The 19489-nt window shown below is 49.1% G+C and overlaps 1 protein-coding gene across 1 annotated transcript in view; it reads left to right on the forward strand.

Moving 5' to 3' along the window:
- Nucleotides 1-19489, forward strand: part of LOC139583303 (voltage-gated inwardly rectifying potassium channel KCNH2-like) — a 344586-nt gene that overhangs the window by 187496 nt on the left and 137601 nt on the right. The gene's annotated exons all lie outside the window — the stretch shown is intronic.

The following is a 19489-nucleotide window of genomic DNA, read 5'->3' on the forward strand; positions in this document are numbered from 1 at the left end:
GTAGAGGTGTGGTGGGTGAGGTAGAGGTATGGTGGGTGATGTGGGGGAGGTAGGGCTATGGAAGGGGTGAGGTAGGGGCGAGGGACTGAGAGGTGGGTGTGGTAGGGGTGTGGTAGGGGTGAGGTAGGGTAGGTAGGGATGTGTTAGGGGTGAAGTAGGGAGGTAGGGGTGTGGTAGGGGTGAGGGACTGGGAGGTGGGGGGGTAGGGGTGTGGTAGGGGTGAGGGACGGGGAGGTGGGGGAGGTATGAGTGAGGGAGGGGTGTGGTAGAGGTGTGGTGGTGTGCCTAGGAACTGCTATATTTTCCATTATTGCCATTGTCTGTGTTTATACTGTTTATACTTTACTGAAGGCTTCCATGCATCCTCCAGGTGGGTGAGTCTCATTGGTGGTGGATGGGGTGATTTGCCCTACAAAGCGCCGGCTTTAAGACCTAGTGAAAACACTCTGTTTATAGAATACTGGTGGATTGTTGCTTAAGATGTTGGGTTCCTGCTCTGAGTGAAAGCTTGGTGTTTGCTATGATGGCGTCTTTAGCGGGAGACATAACTGGGTTAGCCTAATCCACTTACCAGTGCTCCTTGTGTGCAGTGAGCCAATGTGTCGCTGATGCCTCAGAGCTAGCTTGATTGAATGAGAAGCGGAGGGACGGCAGAGATATTAAATGGTGACAGATGATTCTGTCGCCACGGCAATCCTGTGTGTGCGGAAAACACGTTGAATTGAGTTAGGGAAGACGGGAATCTGTATGATGTGAAAGATGGTTTCTTGTTCTGCATTTGGACACCTGTTTTAATTTGTTTGGTTTTGCACAGATTTGATTTGATCTGTGAGGGGCGTTATAATATGAAGTACAGCTTCCTGAAGACTTCTCTGTGAGGGGCGTTATAATATGAAGTACAGCTTCCTGAAGACTTCTCTGTGAGGGGCGTTATAATATGAAGTACAGCTTCCTGAAGACTTCTCTGTGAGGGGCGTTATAATATGAAGTACAGCTTCCTGAAGACTTCTCTGTGAGGGGCGTTATAATATGAAGTACAGCTTCCTGAAGACTTCTCTGTGAGGGGCGTTATAATATGAAGTACAGCTTCCTGAAGACTTCTCTGTGAGGGGCGTTATAATATGAAGTACAGCTTCCTGAAGACTTCTCTGTGAGGGGCGTTATAATATGAAGTACAGCTTCCTGAAGACTTCTCTGTGAGGCGAGGATGAGAGAGGAACAAGGAAAGACAGTGACAACGTGACCTTAAGCCCACACTTCTCTCGCTCTCTCTCTCCTTCTCCATCTCGCTCTCTCTCTCTCACTCTGCCCCCCCCCCCCCCACCCACCTCCTATATCTCTGCTTTTTAGAAAGGCCTCTGTATTGTATAGTGATATACCACAAGTCAATAATTTCACCAAGCTATCTCGATACATCAATAGCCTCGTTCTTAGAGGCTGCTGTACCCACTGAAATGCTGCTGTGCACACAGTACATACTATGTTACACCATAAAACCCTACTCAGTCAGGCTGACTTTACAGTAGAGCTTATAAATAGGTAGAGAGGGAGGGGAACCAGTACAGGTGACCGTGCTAGCGGTGATTTAATGAGTTATGAGGCCATGGAGTATATTATTACTCCTAACCTAAAACATCTAGAATGCTTTACCGTCTACGGCCTGCAGGTGGCAGCACTCTCCAACACTACCTCTAACTAACCTCTGACCAGGACACAGTCCTCTGAGGAGTAGGCAAGAAGATATAGAAAGAAAGAATTCAGTAACACTTCCTTTTAACCTTTTAAAGGTTGCTTGTTACAGTGTAATAACAACATGTAACTGGTAGTAATTGCAGTCTGTAATTACAGAAGTGTAGCAATAAATTCTTGCTACCATGCTTGTTTCAAATGGGCAGGTTTCCACTAAATTCACCAACTTTATTGTTTCGCTTCTTCGTTGCATTCCGATTTCATGAACAACTGTGTCAAAAGTTGTGATCCCTTGTGGATGTATCTGGGTGTCTGAGAGGTTATATCCTGTGCTCAATGGGCTCTAACCTCCAGTCAACGTTGTTGCTAAATAAAGCTCACCATCTGGTTCAATTGATTGAGTTTACAAAACAGATCCAACACAACTGTCAGCCCAAATGACACTATTTCAAAACATTTGACATGTAATGTTTTGCCTAATTACAATGTATTTACTAGTTGTTACACATGACTTAGCTAGTTAAAATGCAGCGTACCTTGAGGGGGTACTTACTAGTAATTCTAGTGTACCCTAGAAAGTACATTGCCCATCCTGACAATCTAATCGTCAGCTTCTGATAGGGCGATCCGAGTGATAAATCAACACACCAGTACATCAGAGAGTACGTGTGATATCTGCATAAAGACAAGTGACACTCCTCTAGCGGCAGTGCAGTGGAACACACACACACACACACACACACACACACACACACACACACACACACACACACACACACACACACACACACACACACACACACACAACAATAGTGTATATTGATTTTATCGTTTGAAACGCTCCATATACTTTGCTTTTTGCTGTTGCGTCAACGGGCTGATTTCGTTGTAGCCAAACACTCTGTGGGAGGCTGATGCTAGCCGGTGTGCTGGACAGCTGTGTGTCCAGACAGAGGGGCCAGGGGTCAAAACGTACAGTATCCTCTGACACTCAAGGTCCTTTGAAGTTTTAACTGGTTCTCCTAACATCCCTCAATTTCTTCGTTGGAGCTTTGCAGTACAGCACACTGTGTTCAGAGCAAGCTGTTCATTAGTGGTTGAACTGTGTGAATATTACTTTCCTGGTGTTCTAGCTGAGTCTACAGTCACAGCCGAGGGCACAGAGATACTGTTGTCTTAAGGCTTAGCTATACTGATCTTAGAAGCTCAGTCAGGCAGAAGAGGTGAACACTGATTGGAACACTGAAGAAGTCAACAACCTAACAGTAGAACAGGCCTTCGTTTGGGTTGCCAAGTCTCAGTGGTGGTTGATTGAAAAAGCACCGGGTTTGACAGGTACTTGGCTACTCACTGTACGGAGGGGTTAGGCAAACCTACTGGACTCAAGCTTCCTTAGAGAGAAAGTCTACGTGGAAACATTGGCAGTGCTGGTCATTTGATTGTCCTCTGTATCAATGTAGATATTTCTTTATGTAGTAATACGCATGTACTGTGCATGAATTTAGACTGTACAAGGCTATAGAATTAACTCAACCCTGAAAACCGCTACGCTAAGTATGTTTCTTGTTCTCACCTGACTCCTAACCCTTGACCTTTGTGTCCAGAATGACCAGTTGTGACAGTTGATATTACAAGACACTTTATGTGTTCAAATCACAAGGAATGTTATGGTTGTTATGGGTATTCAATCTGCGCTGTGTTTAGAGAGTCTATCAGCTGTTGCTCTCACTTTCCTCCTTTGATTTGAAGCTTTGACCTTTGAGTCCAAAACGGCCAGTTAAACTCAACCCGGAACACTTCAATAGTGCCTTGAAGTATCCACTACTTAAGTGGTTCCCAACTCCAGTCCTCCAGTACCCCCAACAGCCCAACTCCAGTCCTCCAGTACCCCCAACAACCCAAGTCCAGTCCTCCAGTATCCCCAACAACCCAACTTCTCCTCCAGTACCCCCAACAGCCCAACTCCAGTCCTCCAGTACCACCCAACAGCCCAACTCCAGTCCTCCAGTACCCCCCAACAGCCCAACTCCAGTCCTCCAGTACCACCCAACAGCCCAACTCCAGTCCTCCAGTACCCCCAACAGCCCAACTCCAGTCCTCCAGTACCCCCAACAACCCAACTCCAGTCCTCCAGTACCCCCAACAGCCCAACTTGTCCTCCAGTACCCCCAACAACCCAACTCCAGTCCTCCAGTACCACCCAACAGCCCAACTCCAGTCCTCCAGTACCCCCAACAGCCCAACTCCAGTCCTCCAGTACACCCAACAGCCCAACTCCAGTCCTCCAGTACCACCCAACAGCCCAACTCCAGTCCTCCAGTACCACCCAACAGCCCAACTCCAGTCCTCCAGTACCCCCAACAGCCCAACTCCAGTCCTCCAGTACACCCAACAGCCCAACTCCAGTCCTCCAGTACCACCCAACAGCCCAACTCCAGTCCTCCAGTACCACCCAACAGCCCAACTCCAGTCCTCCAGTACCACCCAACAGCCCAACTCCAGTCCTCTAGTACCCCCAATAGCCCAACTCCAGTCCTCTAGTACCACCAACAGCCCAAATCCGGTCCTCCAACAGCCCAACTCCAGTCCTCCAGTACCCCCCAACAGCCCAACTCCAGTCCTCCAGTACCCCCCAACAGCCCAACTCCAGTCCTCCAGTACCACCCAACAGCCCAACTCCAGTCCTCCAGTACCACCCAACAGCCCAACTCCAGTCCTCCAGTACCACCCAACAGCCCAACTCCAGTCCTCCAGTAACCCCAACAGCCCAACTCCAGTCCTCCAGTACCACCCAACAGCCCAACTCCAGTCCTCCAGTACCACCCAACAGCCCAACTCCAGTCCTCTAGTACCCCCAATAGCCCAACTCCAGTCCTCTAGTACCACCAACAGCCCAAATCCGGTCCTCCAACAGCCCAACTCCAGTCCTCCAGTACCCCCCAACAGCCCAACTCCAGTCCTCCAGTACCCCCCAACAGCCCAACTCCAGTCCTCCAGTACCCCCCAAAAGCCCAACTCCAGTCCTCCAGTACCCCCCAACAGCCCAACTCCAGTCCTCCAGTGCCCCCAACAGCCCAACTCCAGTCCTCCAGTGCCCCCAACAGCCCAACTCCAGTCCTCCAGTACCCCCCAACAGCCCAACTCCAGTCCTCCAGTACCCCCCAACAGCCCAACTCCAGTCCTCCAGTACCCCCCAACAGCCCAACTCCAGTCCTCCAGTACCCCTCAACAGCCCAACTCCAGTCCTCCAGTACCCCCCAACAGCCCAACTCCAGTCCTCCAGTACCCCCCAACAGCCCAACTCCAGTCCTCCAGTGCCCCCAACAGCCCAACTCTGGCCATCCAGTGCCCCCAACAGCCCAACTCTGGCCATCCAGTGCCCCCAACAGCCCAACTCTGGCCATCCAGTGCCCCCAACAGCCTAACTCTGGCCATCCAGTGCCCACAACAGTACACATTTCTGTTGTAGCCCCGGACAAAAAACACCTGTTTCAACTCATTGATGGCCTGAAGATTAGTTGACAAGTTGTGTGATTCCCCGATGCTACAATACAAATGTGTACTGTTGGGGCTACTGGAGGACTGGAGTTGGGAACCACTGAAGTAGTGGATTCTTCAAGGCACTATTGAAATGTTCCAGGTTGAGGTCATCCAAACCTCGGCAGCTACCACCACACTTGATATTACAAGGCACTTTATGTGTACTGTTGCTATGACAAGGCAAGGCACATTATGTGTACTGTTGCAATGACAAGGCAAGGCACTTTATGTGTACTGTTGCAATGACAAGGCAAGGCACTTTATGTGTACTGTTGCAATGACAAGGCAAGGCACTTTATGTGTACTGTTGCTATGACAAGGCAAGGCACTTTATGTGTACTGTTGCAATGACAAGGCAAGGCACTTTATGTGTACTGTTGCTATGACAAGGCAAGGCACTTTATGTGTACCGTTGCTATGACAAGGCAAGGCACTTTATGTGTACTGTTGCTATGACAAGGCAAGGCACTTTATGTGTACCGTTGCTATGACAAGGCAAGGCACTTTATGTGTGCTGTTGCTATGACAAGGCAAGGCACTTTAGGTGTACTGTTGCTATGACAAGGCACTTTATGTGTACTGTTGCTTTGACAAGGCACTTTATGTGTACTGTTGCTTTGTCAAGGCACTTTATGTGTACTGTTGCTATTACAAGGCACTTTATGTGTACTGTTACTATGACCAGGCACTTTATGTGTACTGTTGCTATGACATACTGTTGTGTGGGTTGTTTGTAGAAAAGGAATTAGAGGAATTGTTATGATTTTCCCTACGCTACACTAAACAAAAATATAAACACAATATTTAATGTGTTTGTCTCATGCTTCATGAGCTGAAATAAAATATCCCAGAAATTTTCCAGACGCACAAATAGCTTATTTGTCTCAGCTTATTTTGTGTTAGTGAGCATTTCTTTTTGGCAAGATAATCCATCCACCTGACAGGTGTGGCATATCAAGAAGCTGATTAAAAAGCAAGATCATTACACAGGTGCACCTTGTTCTAGGGACAATAAAAGGCCAGTTTTGTCACACAACACAATGCTACTGATGTCTCAAGTTTTAAGGGAGCATGCAATTGGCATGCTGACTGCAGGAATGTCCACCAGAGCTGTTGCCAGATAATTGAATGTTAATTTCTCTACCATAAATCGCCTCATCATTGTTTTAGGGAAATTGGCAGTACGTCCAACCGGCCTCACAACCGCAGCCCACGTAAGTGTATGATGTTGTGTGGGCGAGCGGTTTGCTGATGTCACGTTCCTGACCTGTTTTCTGTTAGTTTTTGTATGTGTTAGTTGGTCAGGACGTGAGTGTGGGTGGGCAGTCTATGTTTTCTGTTTCTATGTTGGTTTATGGGTACCTGATATGGTTCTCAATTTAGAGGCAGGTGGTTTTCATCTCCTCTGATTGAGAATCATATTAAGGTAGGTGGTTTCACATGGTTTGTTGTGGGTGGTTGTCTCCTGTGTCTGTGTATGTTGCACCACACGGGACTGTTTTCGGTTTGTTTGTTCGTTCGGTTTTTGTGTAGTCTGTTTTTCCTGTTCGTGCGTTCTTCGTGTTTCATGTAAGTTCTTACGTTCAGGTCAGTCTACGTCGTTTGTTGTTTTGTATCTATTCAAGTGTTCTTCCTGTTTTTTCGGTTTTGTTTAACTTTTACTGCCTCAGAAACCCGGATCCGGGAGCACCCCCCACCCCCCACACACTGATTAGCATAGCTAGCATAGCTTCAGAAGTAGATAGTAGCATCTAAATATCATTAAATCACAAGTCCAAGACACCAGATGAAAGATACAGATCTTGTGAATAAAGCCACCATTTCAGATTTTTAAAATGTTTTACAGGGAAGACAAAATATGTAAATCTATTAGCTAAACACGTTAGCAAAATACACCACTATTCTAACTCCATCAGTTTCTTACTCCTTCAGGTGCTATCACCAATTCGGCTCAACTAAGATATTGATATCCACTAACCAAGAAAAAACCTCTTCAGATGACAGTCTGATAACATATTCATGGTATAGGATAGTTTTTGTTAGAAAAAAGTGCATATTTCAGGTAGAAATCACAGTTTACAATTGCACCGACCATCGCAAATCGACTAGAATTACTAGATAGAGCAACGTGTATGACCAATTTACTCATCATAAAACATTTCATAAGAATAGACAAAGCATAGCAATGGAAAGACCCAGATCTTGTGATTCCAGACAATATTTCAGATTTTCTAAGCGTTTTACAGCGAAAACACAATAAATCGATAAGTTAGCATACTACATGTGAAAACGTTACCAGAGCATCGATTCCAGCCAAAGAGCGCTATAACGTAATCACCGCCAAAAGATATTAATTTTTTCACTAACCTTCTCAGAATTCTTCCGATGACACTCCTGTAACATCATTTTACAACATACATATACAGTTTGTTCGAAAAGGTGCATATTTAGCCATACAAAACCGTGGTTACACAATAAAAATACTAGGAAATCAAGCCTCAATATGTCTGACGTCATCTATCAGAGTGATCTAGTTTAATTGAAAGCTAATCATATACTTGACTAAAAAATACAGGGTAGACAGGAATCGAAAGACAAATTAGTTCTTAATGCAACCGCTGATTTACATTTTTAAAATTATCCTTACTTTTCAATACAGGGTTCGCCAAGTGAAGCTATACCAAACAAAATGGCGATATATGCGTTTAAAATATTTCGACAGAAACACGGTTTATCATATTAAATATTGCTTACTTTGAGCTGATCTTCCATCATATTCTTGGGCAATGTATCCTTTCTATGTTATAAACGTCTTTTGGTCGATAGATGTCCTCTGTCCTTCGAAATGTCCACCACCAACGACCGACACCCTAAAACGTGTCCAAACTTTCAGAGTGCACGACAAAGAAATTCCTCAAAATCGCACTAAACGGATATAAATTGATATAAAACGGTTCAAATTCACTACATTATGATGTTTTTAACAACTATAACGACTGAAAACATGACCGGAGAAATACTGCTGGTTAGAAAACGATTTGGAACGAGGCAGGTCCGATGGCCTTCACGCTTGAGGCGCACGTTGAGAAAGGGGGGTCTCTGTACATTTTTGTCATTTATAATGGCTGTGAACGTCCCATCGACTTCATTGAAAACGTGATGACGTACAGACACCCAGAGGAAGACGTAGGCAGTGTCGGTTTCTTCATAGCATTCACTGTGGCCTTATAAACAGACCCCAGATCAGAGGTAAAAATTTCTGAAATCTGAACCCTGTCATGAAAAGTGCTGTAGAAATTGTTCTGTACCACTCAGAGACAAAATTCCAACTTCTATAGAAACTAGAGAGTGTTTTCTATCCAATAATAACAATAATATGCATATTGTACGAGCAAGAATTGACTACTAGGCAGTTTAATTTGGCAATGTCAAAAAAATAAAAGTGCTAACAGCACCCCCTATTGACAAAAGGTTAATAAATATAATGTCAAGTTACAACGCTGCGTCTTGGTCGAATCACCACTCCTCCTTTTCGTATGAAGAGGAGGAGGAATTCCGTTACAGAACCACCCACCAACAAAAGATCAAGCAGCGGTGTAACGGGAGGAAGGGACAGCGCAAGAAGGAGGAATGGACATGGGAGGATATTTTGGACGGCAAGGGTTGCTACACATGGGAGGAGGTTCTGGCTGGTAAGGATCGCCTCCCATGGGAACAGCTGGAGGCAGCTCGGAGAGCGGAGGAAACCGGAGAGAGGAACCGGCGTTATGAGGGGACGCGTCTAGCACGGAAGCCCGAAAAGCTCGTGAGTACTACCCAAAAATTTATTGGGGGGGGACTAAGAGGTAGTGGGCCAAGGGCAGGTAGGAGACCTGCGCCCACTTCCCAGGCTAACCGTGGAGAGCGGGAGTACGGGCAGACACCGTGTTACGCAGTAAAGCGCACGGTGTCTCCTGTACGTGTGCATAGCCCGGTGCGGGTTATTCCACCTCCCAGCACTGGTAGGGCTAGATTGAGCATTGAGCCAAGTGCCATGAAGCCGGCTCTACATATCTGGCCACCAGTGCGTCTCCTTGGGCCGGCTTACATGGCACCAGCCTTACGCATGGTGTCCCCGGTTCGCCTACATAGCCCGGTGCGGGTTATTCCACCTCCCCGCACTGGTCGGGCGACGGGGAGCATTCAACCAGGTAAGGTTGGGCAGGCTCAGTGCTCAAGGGAGCCAGTACGCCTGCACGGTCCGGTATTTCCGGCGCCACCTCCCCGCCCCAGCCCAGTACCACCAGTGCCTACTCCACGCACCAGGCTTCCAGTGCGTTTCCAGAGCCCTGTTCCTCCTCCACGCACTCTTCCTATGGTGCGTGTATCCAGTTCGGTGCCTCCAGTTCCGGCAACACGCACTAAGCCTCCTGTGCGTCTCCAGAGCCCTGTACGCACTGTTCCTTCTCCCCGTACTCTTCCTGATGTGCGTGCCCTCAGCCCGGTGCCACCAGTGCCGGTACCACGCACCAGGCCTATAGTGCGCTTCGAGAGGTCAGTGTGCCCTGTCCCTGCTCCCCGCACTAGCCTTGAAGTGCGTGTCTCCAGTCCGGTGCCTCCAGTTCCGGCACCACGCACCAGGCCTACAGTGCGCCTCAGTCGGCTAGAGTCTGTAGTCTGCCCAACGCAGTCTGAGCCATCCGTCTCCCCAGCGCCATCTGAGCCATCCGTCTCCCCAGCGCCATCTGAGCCATCCGTCTCCCCAGCGCCATCTGAGCCATCCGTCTGCCCAGCGCCGTCTGAGCCATCCGTCTGCCCAGCACCGTCTGAGCCATCCGTCTGTCCCGAGCCATTAGAGCCGCCCGTCTGTCCCGAGCCGTCAGAGCCGTTCGTCAGTCAGGAGCCGCTAGAGCCATTCGTCAGTCAGGATCTGCCAGAGCCGCCAACCAGACAGGATCTGCCAGAGCCGCCAACCAGACAGGATCTGCCAGAGCCGCCAACCAGACAGGATCTGCCAGAGCCGCCAACCAGACAGGATCTGCCAGAGCCGCCAACCAGACAGGATCTGTCAGAGCCGCCAACCAGACAGGATCTGCCAGAGAGCCATGAGCAGCTAGAGCCGCCAGCGAGCCATGAGCGTCCAGAGCCGTCAGCCAGCCATGAGCGTCCAGAGCCGTCAGCCAGCCATGAGCGTCCAGAGCCGTCAGCCAGCCATGAGCGTCCAGAGCCGTCAGCCAGCCATGAGCGTCCAGAGCCGTCACCCAGCCATGAGCGTCCAGAGCCGTCAGCCAGCCATGAGCTGCCCCTCAGCCCAGAGCTGCTATTTATCCAGAACTGCCCCTCAGTCCAGAGCTGTCTCTCTGTCCGGAGCTGCCCTTCAGTCCGGAGTTGCCCCTCTGTCCTGAGCTACCTCTTTATCCTGACCTACCTCTCTGTCCTGAGCTACCTCTCTGTCATGAGCTACCTTATCCCGGTGCTGCCCCTTATCTTGAGGTTACTCGTTAAAGTAAGTGGGTGTAATAGGAGGGTGGTCATTCTAAGGGGGAAACGTAAGCTGGGATTGACTATGGTGGGGTGGGGACCTCGCCCAGAGCCTGAGCCACCACCGTGGTCAGATGCCCACCCAGACCCTCCCCTAGACTTTGTGCTGGTGCGCCCGGAGTTCGCACCTTAAGGGGGGGGGTTATGTCACGTTCCTGACCTGTTTTCTGTTAGTTTTTGTATGTGTTAGTTGGTCAGGACGTGAGTGTGGGTGGGCAGTCTATGTTTTCTGTTTCTATGTTGGTTTATGGGTACCTGATATGGTTCTCAATTTAGAGGCAGGTGGTTTTCATCTCCTCTGATTGAGAATCATATTAAGGTAGGTGTTTTCACATGGTTTGTTGTGGGTGGTTGTCTCCTGTGTCTGTGTATGTTGCGCCACACGGGACTGTTTTCGGTTTGTTTGTTCGTTCGGTTTTTGTGTAGTCTGTTTTTCCTGTTCGTGCGTTCTTCGTGTTTCATGTAAGTTCTTACGTTCAGGTCAGTCTACGTCGTTTGTTGTTTTGTATCTATTCAAGTGTTCTTCCTGTTTTTTCGGTTTTGTTTAATAAATATAATGTCAAGTTACAACGCTGCGTCTTGGTCGAATCACCACTCCTCCTTTTCGTATGAAGAGGAGGAGGAATTCCGTTACAGCTGATGTCAACGTTGTGAACAGCATGCCCCATGGTGGTGGTGGGGTTGTGGTATGGTCAGGGATAAGCAACGAAAACAATTGCGTTTTATCGATGGCAATTTGAATGCACATAGATATTCTGAGGCGCATTGTGAGGCCCTTTTGTTTAAGGTATCTGTGACCAACAGATGCATATCTGTATTCCCAGTTATGTGAATTCCATAGATTAGGGCCTAATGAATTTATTTCTGTAATGCGTGCGTACTGGCGGCAGAGAAGTCAGGCGCAGGAGGTCAAAGACTGTGTTACAACGGTGCAGTTTAATAATAAAAATCACCGTGAACAAAAACAATAAATAAATACAATGGGACGAAACCCTTCGCTCGCCAGACATAACGTGCACAAACTCTTACAATCAACAATACCGGACAAGGACATGGGGGGAACAGAGGGTTAAATACACAACATGGAATTGAAACCAGGTGTGAGGGAAGACAAGACAAAACCAATGGAAAATGAAAGGTGGATCGGTGATGGCTAGAAGGCCGGTGACGTCGACCGCCGAACGCCGCCCGAACAAGGAGAGGGACCGACTTCGGCGGAAGTCGTGACAATTTCAATTGACTGATTTCACCATATAAACTGTAACTCAATAAAATCTTTGAAATGGTTGCATGTTGCGTTTATATTTTTGTTGTGTTGGAGTGTAGGCTAATGTTTATCAGTTAAATAGGCTACATATTTGAAAACAAGTGCAGCCTACCTGTGTTGATTTAGATATAGCCTAGGCAGGCTTCGGCTGGAAAACTCCATGACTCCGATTACAAGAGAGGATACAGTTTATGTAGAAATAACGAGATGTAGTTGTTTATAAACGGCTCTGGTTGATTAGCTACAACGTCCTCATGAGCTAGCAACACAACAACTGTTTAGCCCAGGTACGGTGGCTCCCATAGGACATCTAAGGTTAGTCAAAAGGAACTCACAACAAGAACTCTCAGTGACTACATAGCGAACAAATTGTTTATTAGGGATTTTCATGACATATACGACGTTTGCATACGCTACGCAGTGTATGTGAATTGACATTCACTACTCTCACACGCAAATTTCACGCCGTTGACAGGCATCTCTTGGTGTGAATTTTGCTTCATGGGGTAAAGAGCGAACAAGCGAATGCAGGAGAGAGAGAGGATAGAGAGGAGGTGGTAAAAAAAGAGAGAGAAAAGTAAGGCTAGAGCGTCAATCACCTCTCTTCTCCCTCACCTCCCCCCTCTCCTCTTTCTCATCCTTCCACCTCTCCCTCTGCTCCCTCTCCTCCCTCTCCTCTCTCTACTTTCCTCTTATCACTTCATAACTCTCCACCTCTCACTCTGCTCCCTCTCCTCCCTCTCCTCTCTCTACTTTCCTCTTATCACTTCATAACTCTCCACTTCTCCCTCTGCTCCCTCCCTCTCCCTCTTATCCCTTCACCTCCCTCCGCTTTTCCCTCTCTCTCCATCCCATCCACCTCTCTTCATCCCCCCACCTCTCCCTCTCATCCCTCTATCCCTCCCTCTCTCCATCTCTGCCGGTGACCCATTTTATCTGCCCTGGCACCATTAATCACAGTAGATGCTTGGCTGGGGCGTGTGCCTCACTGACCTACCGCATCACTGGAGGGTTATTGAATTAACACTAGAGAGAGAAAGGGAGAGCAGCTGGGAAAGTGAGGAGAGAGAGAGAGAGAGAGAGAGAGAGAGTAGTAGTAGTGAAATAAAAAACGGTAAGTGTTAATGTCTGCTGCTACTGTCTAGCAACGCAAGCTGCCAATGGTTTAACTGGCAGTGCATCCAATTGTCGTGACATTCATAATGATTACTGCCAACCCCAAACTGGGAAATGGTTAGTTCCAAGTCTGGTGCTATACTGTGGCAGTCAGCCACACAGCGAGAGGCCAATCCATCCAAGGTGATGGGGGCGTGGTGAGAGGACAGGCTCATCTTGGGAGACAGTGAAGTGAGCCGGGCCACAGAGTGGTAGTGCATTTCTGGCAGAGACCCTGTTATCAGTGTGGATCAGCACACTGACTGCCTTTACCTGGCCTTGTCCCCTGAGAAATACTGACTGCCTTTACCTGGCCTTGTCCCCTGAGAAATACTGACTGCCTTTACCTGGCCTTGTCCCCTGAGAAATACTGACTGCCTTTACCTGGCCTTGCCCCCTGAGAAATACTGACTGCCTTTACCTGGCCTTGTCCCCTGAGAAATACTGACTGCCTTTACCTGGCCTTGTCCCCTGAGAAATACTGACTGCCTTTACCTGGCCTTGTCCCCTGAGAAATACTGACTGCCTTTACCTGGCCTTGCCCCCTGAGAAATACTGACTGCCTTTACCTGGCCTTGTCCCCTGAGAAATACTGACTGCCTTTACCTGGCCTTGCCCCCTGAGAAATACTGACTGCCTTTACCTGGCCTTGTCCCCTGATAAATACTGACTGCCTTTACCTGGCCTTGCCCCCTGAGAAATACTGACTGCCTTTACCTGGCCTTGTCCCCTGAGAAATACTGACTGCCTTTACCTGGCCTTGTCCCCTGAGAAATACTGACTGCCTTTACCTGGCCTTGTCCCCTGAGAAATACTGACTGCCTTTACCTGGCCTTGTCCCCTGAGAAATACTGACTGCCTTTACCTGGCCTTGTCCCCTGAGAAATACTGACTGCCTTTACCTGGCCTTGCCCCCTGAGAAATACTGACTGCCTTTACCTGGCCTTGCCCCCTGAGAAATACTGACTGCCTTTACCTGGCCTTGTCCCCTGATAAATACTGACTGCCTTTACCTGGCCTTGCCCCCTGAGAAATACTGACTGCCTTTACCTGGCCTTGTCCCCTGAGAAATACTGACTGCCTTTACCTGGCCTTGCCCCCTGAGAAATACTGACTGCCTTTACCTGGCCTTGCCCCCTGAGAAATACTGACTGCCTTTACCTGGCCTTGCCCCCTGAGAAATACTGACTGCCTTTACCTGGCCTTGTCCCCTGAGAAATACTGACTGCCTTTACCTGGCCTTGTCCCCTGAGAAATACTGACTGCCTTTACCTGGCCTTGCCCCCTGAGAAATACTGACTGCCTTTACCTGGCCTTGTCCCCTGAGAAATACTGACTGCCTTTACCTGGCCTTGTCCCCTGAGAAATACTGACTGCCTTTACCTGGCCTTGCCCCCTGAGAAATACTGACTTACTTTACCTGGCCTTGCCCCCTGAGAAATACTGACTGCCTTTACCTGGCCTTGTCCCCTGAGAAATACTGACTGCCTTTACCTGGCCTTGCCCCCTGAGAAATACTGACTGCCTTTACCTGGCCTTGTCCCCTGAGAAATACTGACTTACTTTACCTGGCCTTGCCCCCTGAGAAATACTGACTGCCTTTACCTGGCCTTGTCCCCTGAGAAATACTGACTGCCTTTACCTGGCCTTGCCCCCTGAGAAATACTGACTGCCTTTACCTGGCCTTGTCCCCTGATAAATACTGACTGCCTTTACCTGGCTTTGTCCCCTGGGAAATACTGACTGCCTTTACCTGGCCTTGTCCCCTGAGAAATACTGACTGCCTTTACCTGGCCTTGTCCCCTGAGAAAAACTGACTGCCTTTACCTGGCCTTGTCCCCTGAGAAATACTGACTGCCTTTACCTGGCCTTGTCCCCTGAGAAATACTGACTGCCTTTACCTGGCCTTGTCCCCTGATAAATACTGACTGCCTTTACCTGGCCTTGTCCCCTGAGAAATACTGACTGCCTTTACCTGGCCTTGCCCCCTGAGAAATACTGACTGCCTTTACCTGGCCTTGTCCCCTGAGAAATACTGACTTACTTTACCTGGCCTTGCCCCCTGAGAAATACTGACTGCCTTTACCTGGCCTTGTCCCCTGAGAAATACTGACTGCCTTTACCTGGCCTTGCCCCCTGAGAAATACTGACTGCCTTTACCTGGCCTTGTCCCCTGATAAATACTGACTGCCTTTACCTGGCTTTGTCCCCTGGGAAATACTGACTGCCTTTACCTGGCCTTGTCCCCTGAGAAATACTGACTGCCTTTACCTGGCCTTGTCCCCTGAGAAAAACTGACTGCCTTTACCTGGCCTTGTCCCCTGAGAAATACTGACTGCCTTTACCTGGCCTTGTCCCCTGAGAAATACTGACTGCCTTTACCTGGCCTTGTCCCCTGATAAATACTGACTGCCTTTACCTGGCCTTGTCCCCTGAGAAATACTGACTGCCTTTACCTGGCCTTGTCCCCTGAGAAATACTGACTGCCTTTACCTGGCCTTGTCCCCTGAGAAATACTGACTGCCTTTACCTGGCCTTGCCCCCTGAGAAATACTGACTGCCTTTACCTGGCCTTGTCCCCTGAGAAATACTGACTGCCTTTACCTGGCCTTGTCCCCTGATAAATACTGACTGCCTTTACCTGGCCTTGCCCCCTGAGAAATACTGACTGCCTTTACCTGGCCTTGTCCCCTGAGAAATACTGACTGCCTTTACCTGGCCTTGTCCCCTGAGAAATACTGACTGCCTTTACCTGGCCTTGTCCCCTGAGAAATACTGACTGCCTTTACCTGGCCTTGTTCCCTGAGAAATACTGACTCCCTTTACCTGGCCTTGTCCCCTGAGAAATACTGACTGCCTTTACCTGGCCTTGCCCCCTGAGAAATACTGACTGCCTTTACCTGGCCTTGTCCCCTGAGAAATACTGACTGCCTTTACCTGGCCTTGCCCCCTGAGAAATACTGACTGCCTTTACCTGGCCTTGCCCCCTGAGAAATACTGACTTACTTTACCTGGCCTTGCCCCCTGAGAAATACTGACTGCCTTTACCTGGCCTTGTCCCCTGAGAAATACTGACTGCCTTTACCTGGCCTTGCCCCCTGAGAAATACTGACTGCCTTTACCTGGCCTTGTCCCCTGAGAAATACTGACTTACTTTACCTGGCCTTGCCCCCTGAGAAATACTGACTGCCTTTACCTGGCCTTGTCCCCTGAGAAATACTGACTGCCTTTACCTGGCCTTGCCCCCTGAGAAATACTGACTTACTTTACCTGGCCTTGCCCCCTGAGAAATACTGACTGCCTTTACCTGGCCTTGCCCCCTGAGAAATACTGACTGCCTTTACCTGGCCCTGTCCCCTGAGAAATACTGACTGCCTTTACCTGGCCTTGTCCCCTGAGAAATACTGACTGCCTTTACCTGGCCTTGCCCCCTGAGAAATACTGACTGCCTTTACCTGGCCTTGCCCCCTGAGAAATACTGACTTACTTTACCTGGCCTTGCCCCCTGAGAAATACTGACTGCCTTTACCTGGCCTTGTCCCCTGATAAATACTGACTGCCTTTACCTGGCCTTGCCCCCTGAGAAATACTGACTGCCTTTACCTGGCCTTGTCCCCTGAGAAATACTGACTGCCTTTACCTGGCCTTGTCCCCTGAGAAATACTGACTGCCTTTACCTGGCCTTGTCCCCTGAGAAATACTGACTGCCTTTACCTGGCCTTGTCCCCTGAGAAATACTGACTGCCTTACCTGGCCTTGTCCCCTGAGAAATACTGACTGCCTTTACCTGGCCTTGCCCCCTGAGAAATACTGACTGCCTTTACCTGGCCTTGTCCCCTGAGAAATACTGACTGCCTTTACCTGGCCTTGTCCCCTGATAAATACTGACTGCCTTTACCTGGCCTTGCCCCCTGAGAAATACTGACTGCCTTTACCTGGCCTTGTCCCCTGAGAAATACTGACTGCCTTTACCTGGCCTTGTCCCCTGAGAAATACTGACTGCCTTTACCTGGCCTTGTCCCCTGAGAAATACTGACTGCCTTTACCTGGCCTTGTCCCCTGAGAAATACTGACTGCCTTTACCTGGCCTTGTCCCCTGAGAAATACTGACTGCCTTTACCTGGCCTTGTCCCCTGAGAAATACTGACTGCCTTTACCTGGCCTTGTCCCCTGAGAAATACTGACTGCTTTTACCTGGCCTTGTCCCCTGAGAAATACTGACTGCCTTTACCTGGCCTTGTCCCCTGAGAAATACTAACTGCCTTTACCTGGCCTTGTCCCCTGAGAAATACTGACTGCCTTTACCTGGCCTTGTCCCCTGAGAAATACTGACTGCCTTTACCTGGCCTTGTCCCCTGAGAAATACTGACTGCCTTTACCTGGCCTTGTCCCCTGAGAAATACTGACTGCCTTTACCTGGCCTTGTCCCCTGAGAAATACTAACTGCCTTTACCTGGCCTTGTCCCCTGAGAAATACTGACTGCCTTTACCTGGCCTTGTCCCCTGAGAAATACTGACTGCCTTTACCTGGCCTTGCCCCCTGAGAAATACTGACTGCCTTTACCTGGCCTTGTCCCCTGAGAAATACTGACTGCCTTTACCTGGCCTTGTCCCCTGAGAAATACTGACTGCCTTTACCTGGCCTTGTCCCCTGAGAAATACTGACTGCCTTTACCTGGCCTTGCCCCCTGAGAAATACTGACTGCCTTTACCTGGCCTTGTCCCCTGAGAAATACTGACTGCCTTTACCTGGCCTTGTCCCCTGATAAATACTGACTGCCTTTACCTGGCCTTGCCCCCTGAGAAATACTGACTGCCTTTACCTGGCCTTGTCCCCTGAGAAATACTGACTGCCTTTACCTGGCCTTGTCCCCTGAGAAATACTGACTGCCTTTACCTGGCCTTGCCCCCTGAGAAATACTGACTGCCTTTACCTGGCCTTGCCCCCTGAGAAATACTGACTGCCTTTACCTGGCCTTGTCCCCTGAGAAAAACTGACTGCCTTTACCTGGCCTTGTCCCCTGAGAAATACTGACTGCCTTTACCTGGCCTTGTCCCCTGAGAAATACTGACTGCCTTTACCTGGCCTTGTCCCCTGATAAATACTGACTGCCTTTACCTGGCCTTGTCCCCTGAGAAATACTGACTGCCTTTACCTGGCCTTGTCCCCTGAGAAATACTGACTGCCTTTACCTGGCCTTGTCCCCTGAGAAATACTGACTGCCTTTACCTGGCCTTGTCCCCTGAGAAATACTGACTGCCTTTACCTGGCCTTGTCCCCTGAGAAATACTGACTGCCTTTACCTGGCCTTGTCCCCTGAGAAATACTGACTGCCTTTACCTGGCCTTGTCCCCTGAGAAATACTGACTGCTTTTACCTGGCCTTGTCCCCTGAGAAATACTGACTGCCTTTACCTGGCCTTGTCCCCTGAGAAATACTAACTGCCTTTACCTGGCCTTGTCCCCTGAGAAATACTGACTGCCTTTACCTGGCCTTGTCCCCTGAGAAATACTGACTGCCTTTACCTGGCCTTGTCCCCTGAGAAATACTGACTGCCTTTACCTGGCCTTGTCCCCTGAGAAATACTGACTGCCTTTACCTGGCCTTGTCCCCTGAGAAATACTAACTGCCTTTACCTGGCCTTGTCCCCTGAGAAATACTGACTGCCTTTACCTGGCCTTGTCCCCTGAGAAATACTGACTGCCTTTACCTGGCCTTGCCCCCTGAGAAATACTGACTGCCTTTACCTGGCCTTGTCCCCTGAGAAATACTGACTGCCTTTACCTGGCCTTGTCCCCTGAGAAATACTGACTGCCTTTACCTGGCCTTGTCCCCTGAGAAATACTGACTGCCTTTACCTGGCCTTGCCCCCTGAGAAATACTGACTGCCTTTACCTGGCCTTGTCCCCTGAGAAATACTGACTGCCTTTACCTGGCCTTGTCCCCTGATAAATACTGACTGCCTTTACCTGGCCTTGCCCCCTGAGAAATACTGACTGCCTTTACCTGGCCTTGTCCCCTGAGAAATACTGACTGCCTTTACCTGGCCTTGTCCCCTGAGAAATACTGACTGCCTTTACCTGGCCTTGCCCCCTGAGAAATACTGACTGCCTTTACCTGGCCTTGCCCCCTGAGAAATACTGACTGCCTTTACCTGGCCTTGTCCCCTGAGAAAAACTGACTGCCTTTACCTGGCCTTGTCCCCTGAGAAATACTGACTGCCTTTACCTGGCCTTGTCCCCTGAGAAATACTGACTGCCTTTACCTGGCCTTGTCCCCTGATAAATACTGACTGCCTTTACCTGGCCTTGTCCCCT

Source organism: Salvelinus alpinus, chromosome 8 (assembly GCF_045679555.1).
Source record: "Salvelinus alpinus chromosome 8, SLU_Salpinus.1, whole genome shotgun sequence".
Lineage (NCBI taxonomy): Eukaryota > Metazoa > Chordata > Actinopteri > Salmoniformes > Salmonidae > Salvelinus > Salvelinus alpinus.